The following is a 6,000-nucleotide window of genomic DNA, read 5'->3' as shown; positions in this document are numbered from 1 at the left end:
ACTAACTTGGACAGATAACATTGATTGAATATGGCTAATCCAGAAAGGGTAACCGGATAATATGGTGCAATCCATGGTTGTGAAGGCTGAAGGTTTTTTTACCTTTATGCAGTCTCAATCCAGTGATGTGCACAGAAGCCTTGGCTCTCCCGGGTCTCCCTCTCCTCATTGACTTAGACAGAGCAGCGGGAGCCACTGCTCCTTCTACTGTCATTCACAGCCAGTGAGGTGGGAGCATTGAGCGAGGGCGAGCTACGCTCTGTGTGTCTTATAGACACATAGTGCCAGCTCGGGAGAGAGCGTGCACGAGTGCCTCTAGAGCACGCAGCTTGCTCTGGGGCCACTTAGCAGGGGGAGGAGTCAGAAGCGCTGTTGGGGGACCCAAAAAGAGGAAGAACGGGACTGCTCTGTGCAAAACCATTGCACAGAGCGGGTAAGTATAACATGTTTTGTTATTTTTAAAGCAAGAAACCTGACGCTTTAGTGTCACTTTACCTCGAAATAAAGAGTTAGTTCACCAGAAACTAAAAGGTGAACTATCTCCCTACACGCTTCCCACACTCGTAATTCCCACTGCACTTCATCTCCTTCGATGATTATCTTCTGCCACCCATGCCAGCCAGAGTAGAGGTCTCAGCATTTGAAAAATGCAGTACAGAGCCTGGATGCTGTGTTGCATCATAATGCTCACATTGGTGAACAGACATTGGTTAACATTGGCACGTGAATGCATTGAGCATCTCTTTTAGCATTTTTTGTTCCAGGACGGTGTTTAGGTGTAGGTGCCTACTTTAAAGTATACCACCTAAAGGTAAATCTTTTTTTTTTAGTTTTGGATAGAGTGGAGAGGACAATGAACCCTTATCGGTTTTTATCGTTGTCTGTGCCCCCCATTAAGGAGATTTCCCGTCTCTATTTGTCCTGTTCACAATTATCTTTATGTAGCAGATTTTCCAGGTATTGCGCCTGATATGGGTCTGCCATGGTCACCGGTAACACCTTCAGCCCATTTAAGCTGAATACCCAAGTGTGAGATTTGAGTCAAAGACCAGTCCGCCATCTTTGGTTTGTTTTGTTTATTTTATATTGGGGATGGGAGAAGGGAATGAGTGGGATACTCCTCTGGCTCAACTAGGTACAAAATGGGACACTTGAAGAAAAATGCCTTTCAGCGCAGTCTTGACCGACCAACACTTGCTGGCGCTTCAAAAACACTGACTTGCTGTACTGTATTTTAAACTGGACTTCTGACACTCTGGTTAGCTCAAAAGTCCTGAACACTGCTCCCTCCAGTCCTTTCTGACTGAGGTAGCTTCTGTAAACTGCTTCTGCTGCTGCAACTCTCAACACTGTACACTGCATGCTGTGCACTGAACACTTCAGGGCCCAACTGCTGGCACCCCCTCTACACTTCAGGGTCCACACACTGGCACCCCCTTTACACTTCAGGGTCCACACACTGGCACCCCCTTGTACACTTCAGGGTCAACACTGGCACTCCCTTTACACTTCAGGGTCCACACACTGGCTCCCCCTTGTACACTTGCTTCCTGCACACGCTAGCTAGTTTCCAGATCCCTTTGACCTTCTCCGGAGTGGTCCCCTCTCACTTTGCAGACCCCCAGGGGTAATTTGCAGTACTCACGAACTGGGAATGATTTCCTGAAACTCGACCCTCTCACTCCGCTGGTCCTGGGCACACCGGATCCTCTCTGCAGCTCAGCTCAGCCCTCTGTCCCCTCAGGAAAGCCGCCTGGAACACCCGATTCCTCTGACAGGAGGATAGACAGCCGTACTCTCCCTCCTGGGACTCTGCTTCCCGCCAAAGATGCTGGCATGTGCTCCCCTCAAACTTATACCCACTCCCAGAATGCTGTGTGGCAGAATCTGCCTTTCTGGGGTAGATAATGGCCTGAGTGAACCCTTGGCTGGGTTTCCTCCACTGCCCAATGAGAACCCTCTCATTAAGTACAGTGGGGAGACTCCCCAGTCTCAACAGCCACACCTTGGAGACATGACAGCCCAGCTGAAAATCATGGCCCTGCTGTTAAGCAGACAAAGCCCACTATACTTTACCTAGCACCTACCTTGTAGGGTGCTACATTTAAAAGCGAAACTAAAAGAAAATCCCAAATTCTGGGCTGTCCCCAGAAAAGTAATAGGGGGGCAATCCAATTGCGACACTAGTTCTGACGACCTGGGGGAAGGGGGCCCAACGAATTCCTTTAATTTCCAGAGATTTCCTCTCACTTTCTGTTTGGCTATAGGACAGGAAGTGAAGGGAAATCTCCACAATGGGACACAGATTAGGAAAAAAAATCTGACAGGTGTTATAGCCCTCCTTTGCTCTGTCTAAATTGAAAAAAAAAAAAAAGTTTTGCCTTTAGTTCTACTTTAAGTTTTGGATTTGTGATAGTTATTCTGCAGTGTGTACTGCTGCTTTAAAATAATTGGCCGATGCTGCAACAATTAGGTAATTTGTGACACAGTTTCCTCTGCAGGTATGTCACTTCACCTTGTAAAGAACATACTGTAAGGGAGCTGAACTTGTGGAGAGAGAGTCTGGTGTGCAAAGCAGACAGAGAGGACCTGTGTCATCTTATAGCTATTCTCCAGGAAGCAGCACCCTCCAATCAAACCCAGGGAATTCACCAGTAATGGACTTGTTGCTCTGGACTTTTGTTAATATGGACTAGGGATCGACCGATTATCGACGAAGCCGATTATCGGAGGGCCGATATACACTTTCACGGATATATCTGTATTGGCCCCGGAACTTGCCGATATTACCGATATCAGTGTATGTAATATTAGTGTATATAAAATCCTAGCATCCACTTTATTAGCATTTTATATAATGTCCAGTGTGTGTTTTTGTAATCTAATAGTGTGAAATACCTTTGTTACATCACCGCTTGGCCCTTCCGTGACCCCCAGCTGTCAGTGGGGGAGAAGAGAAGGACAGCAGAGAGGGAGATTAGCTGAGCCCGGTGTAACAAAGGTATTTCCCACAATTCGAATCTAATACCTGGCGCTTCTGTGTACACTGCAGAGGGGAGGGGCTGAGATCCTTCTCCTGACAGCTATGAGAGGAGAAAACAGCAGAGTGGAGATCAGCGAGGAGAGTCTGGAGCAGCGATGTAATGAAGGTATTTCCCACTATTCTATTACAAAAACACACACTGGACATTATATAAAACACTAATAAAGTGGATTCTAGGATTTTAATTACACTAAACTAGGTTCACACAGGATTCCTGACAGGCAGGGAGGGAAGGGAAGACCGCACATTACAGCTAAAAGACTTACCCCACATGTTCAGTACAAGATTTGTGTCAAAAATTGTCTTTATTTTTCAAAACTTTAACAGTACAAAATATCATCCGATACCGATACTTTGCAACCAAAATATCAGTATCGGCCCTGAAAAAACCATATCGGTCTATCCCTACTATGGACTACTACTAGGTAAGGGAGGCCCCATGCACTTTTGCACCATTTTCTTTATGTACCACTAGGGACGGTGTAGCTTAACCGCAGCACAGCCAAACTACTCCAACTAATATTGCACAAGCAATTGAATGCCTATTTATTGAATGTGAATGGAGAAGATGTATCAAATTATGTGATGTGTACATATGCTCACTTTACAAATCTACCAGTAAAATAACTTTTATTAATTGAAGAAGTTGTCTGTGTCATTTACTGGGAAGAAGAATTCTGGGTGGGAGAATAAAGTAACACTGGTCTATGTAAAATAACTTTACTCTGGGAGTCAAAACCATGTTAACCCTTTGGTTAGGAACAGAGGCATAACTAGCACCTTCAGGGCCAGTAAGGGCCCCCTGATCCTCCCCTCCTTCTATCTGAGTCCAAGGTCTCCAGTTCTGGGGGGGAAGTCCATGGAGATCCTCCCAGAACCCTGCCTCCTGCGTGCCCCCTGGGGCGTACATTCAGCGACTGCTGTGTCCTTTGGACAGCTGATCAGAGTAAAGGGCCATTTACAGTGCCCCTTTACCATGTGATCAGCTGATCACATGTAAACAGACTTGCTGGTTATTGGCAGTCCTTTCCTTCCATGCTGTGTCTGTGTGAGGAAAGGAGAGCTGTTAATTGGTAAGACTGTCAGGACATTGTTTACACTGATCATCAGGGCACTGATCATAAGTGCAGCCTCATCAATAACGTCTATCAGTGCCCCCTATCAGTGCTCATCAATGCTGCCTATCAGTGCCCATCAATGCCGCCTATCACTGCCCATCAGTGCAGCCTATCTGTGCCACCTAATAGAGCCCACCAATGCCGCCTATCAGTGCCCATCAATGCCGCCTATCACTGCCCATCAGTGCAGCCTATCAGTGCCTCCTTTCAGTGTTAATCAAAGCCACCTATCAGTGCTCATCAATGCCACCTATCAGTGCCACCTATCAGCGCCCACCAATGCCGCCTATCACTGCCCATCAGTGCAGCCTATCAGTGCCACCTATTAGTGCTCATCAATGCCGCCTATCAGTGCTGCCTATCAGTGCTCATTAAGGGCGCCTATCAGTGTAGCCTATTAGGGCTGCCTATCAGTACCGCCTATTAGTGTTGCCTGTCAGTGGCTCCTCATCTGTGCCTACTCAGCAGGACTCTGAGCTGAGAGCGTCTTTCTCATACAGCCCAGAACCTGCACTGACAGTTCCCCCTCCCTACACCCTCGCACGGTTGGGAGAGGAGAGAGCCGATCTGCTCCTTTCCCTCCTGCCTCTCTCCTCCTGTGTGTGCACTACAGGAAGTGTGAAGGCCAGCAGCTGAAGGATCAAATTCAGCTGCTTAGCTTCACACTTCCTGGGTTGCACACGCAAGAGGAGAGGGGCAGGAGGAGAAAGAACAGATCAGCTCTCTCCTCTCCTGTCAGTGTGAGGAAGGGGAAACTGTCAGTGCAGGCTCTGGGCTGTATGAGAGAGATGCTCTCAGCTCAGAGCCTTGTGGGCAGTGGTGGACCACCAGGGCCCAGTCGCAAGTGCGACCTTTGCAACCCTGGTAGTTCCGCTACTGGTTAGGAAGCATAGAGATTATTCAGAATCAAGTGTACCAAGTTAAAAGAGAAGTGTGGAAATCAACATACATGCTTACCTACCTGTTGCAGCATTGGTCCGATGCTGAAAGCTGTCCCCCTCAGGCTCTAAGCCTGAGTAATCACATGACCGCCAGTCGATCAGCTCTCAGTCTTCTTTGGCTTTGGCCATACTTTTCTTTTAACCTTTTGCAATTTACACTCAGCAAACATTCAGTGAACCTTTATAGTTGTGGTAGTAGAAGGTGAAGATAAATTATTGACCAGCTGGCAGTGGAAGTGGGTAAAATAAGCCCTGGTGGTGAGGGGACAGGTGTGCTTCACGTTCCCCACCTGGTCTCCATCTTGGAGCTGGCTGCAGTACAAGACTCATCTAGAGACCTAGCCTGGAGCTGCAAGTGCAAGGCCTTGCCAATTAGAAATAAGGCTGGCTTCCCTGTGTGCCCTAGGGCATGATGTGTCAAGCCAAAAGGTACAGTGAAGATGTGAATGACTGGTGAAGTTTAGGATATGTGCACAGCATGATCAGTATTACTCAAAACACTAGAGTCCATGAGTCCAGACAGGTAGGAACAGACCTAGCCACCAACTGAAGAGGAGATAAGATGTGGTCCTACCGTAAGTGTATGTGGAACGAAGGTGTAAAAGGGACTTCCAATTACAAGGTGTTAGTTCCAGCACAGAACAGTGAGTTAGAGTGCTACCTAATGGATTGGAGAGAGAGCAGGCGACCTTAGGGGGTGATGAGAGAGGTGTAGTTTCACGCCTCACATGCACAACAGGTACCATAGAATGCAGAAAAACACGGAATCGGGGATGTTGGGAAAGTGTTGTGAGTTAGTTCACTTTTATGTTTTGTCCATCAACACAGAGCTACACAGAGGTGGGGGAAGGTGAGTATCAATGTTATCAATGGTTGGGGGAAGGGGATCAGGGGTTTA

Source organism: Pelophylax lessonae, assembly GCF_965119305.1.
Source record: "Pelophylax lessonae genome assembly, chromosome: 7".
NCBI lineage: Eukaryota > Metazoa > Chordata > Amphibia > Anura > Ranidae > Pelophylax > Pelophylax lessonae.
The sequence above is the reverse complement of the archived record's forward strand: the minus strand, read 5'-3'. Positions refer to the sequence as shown.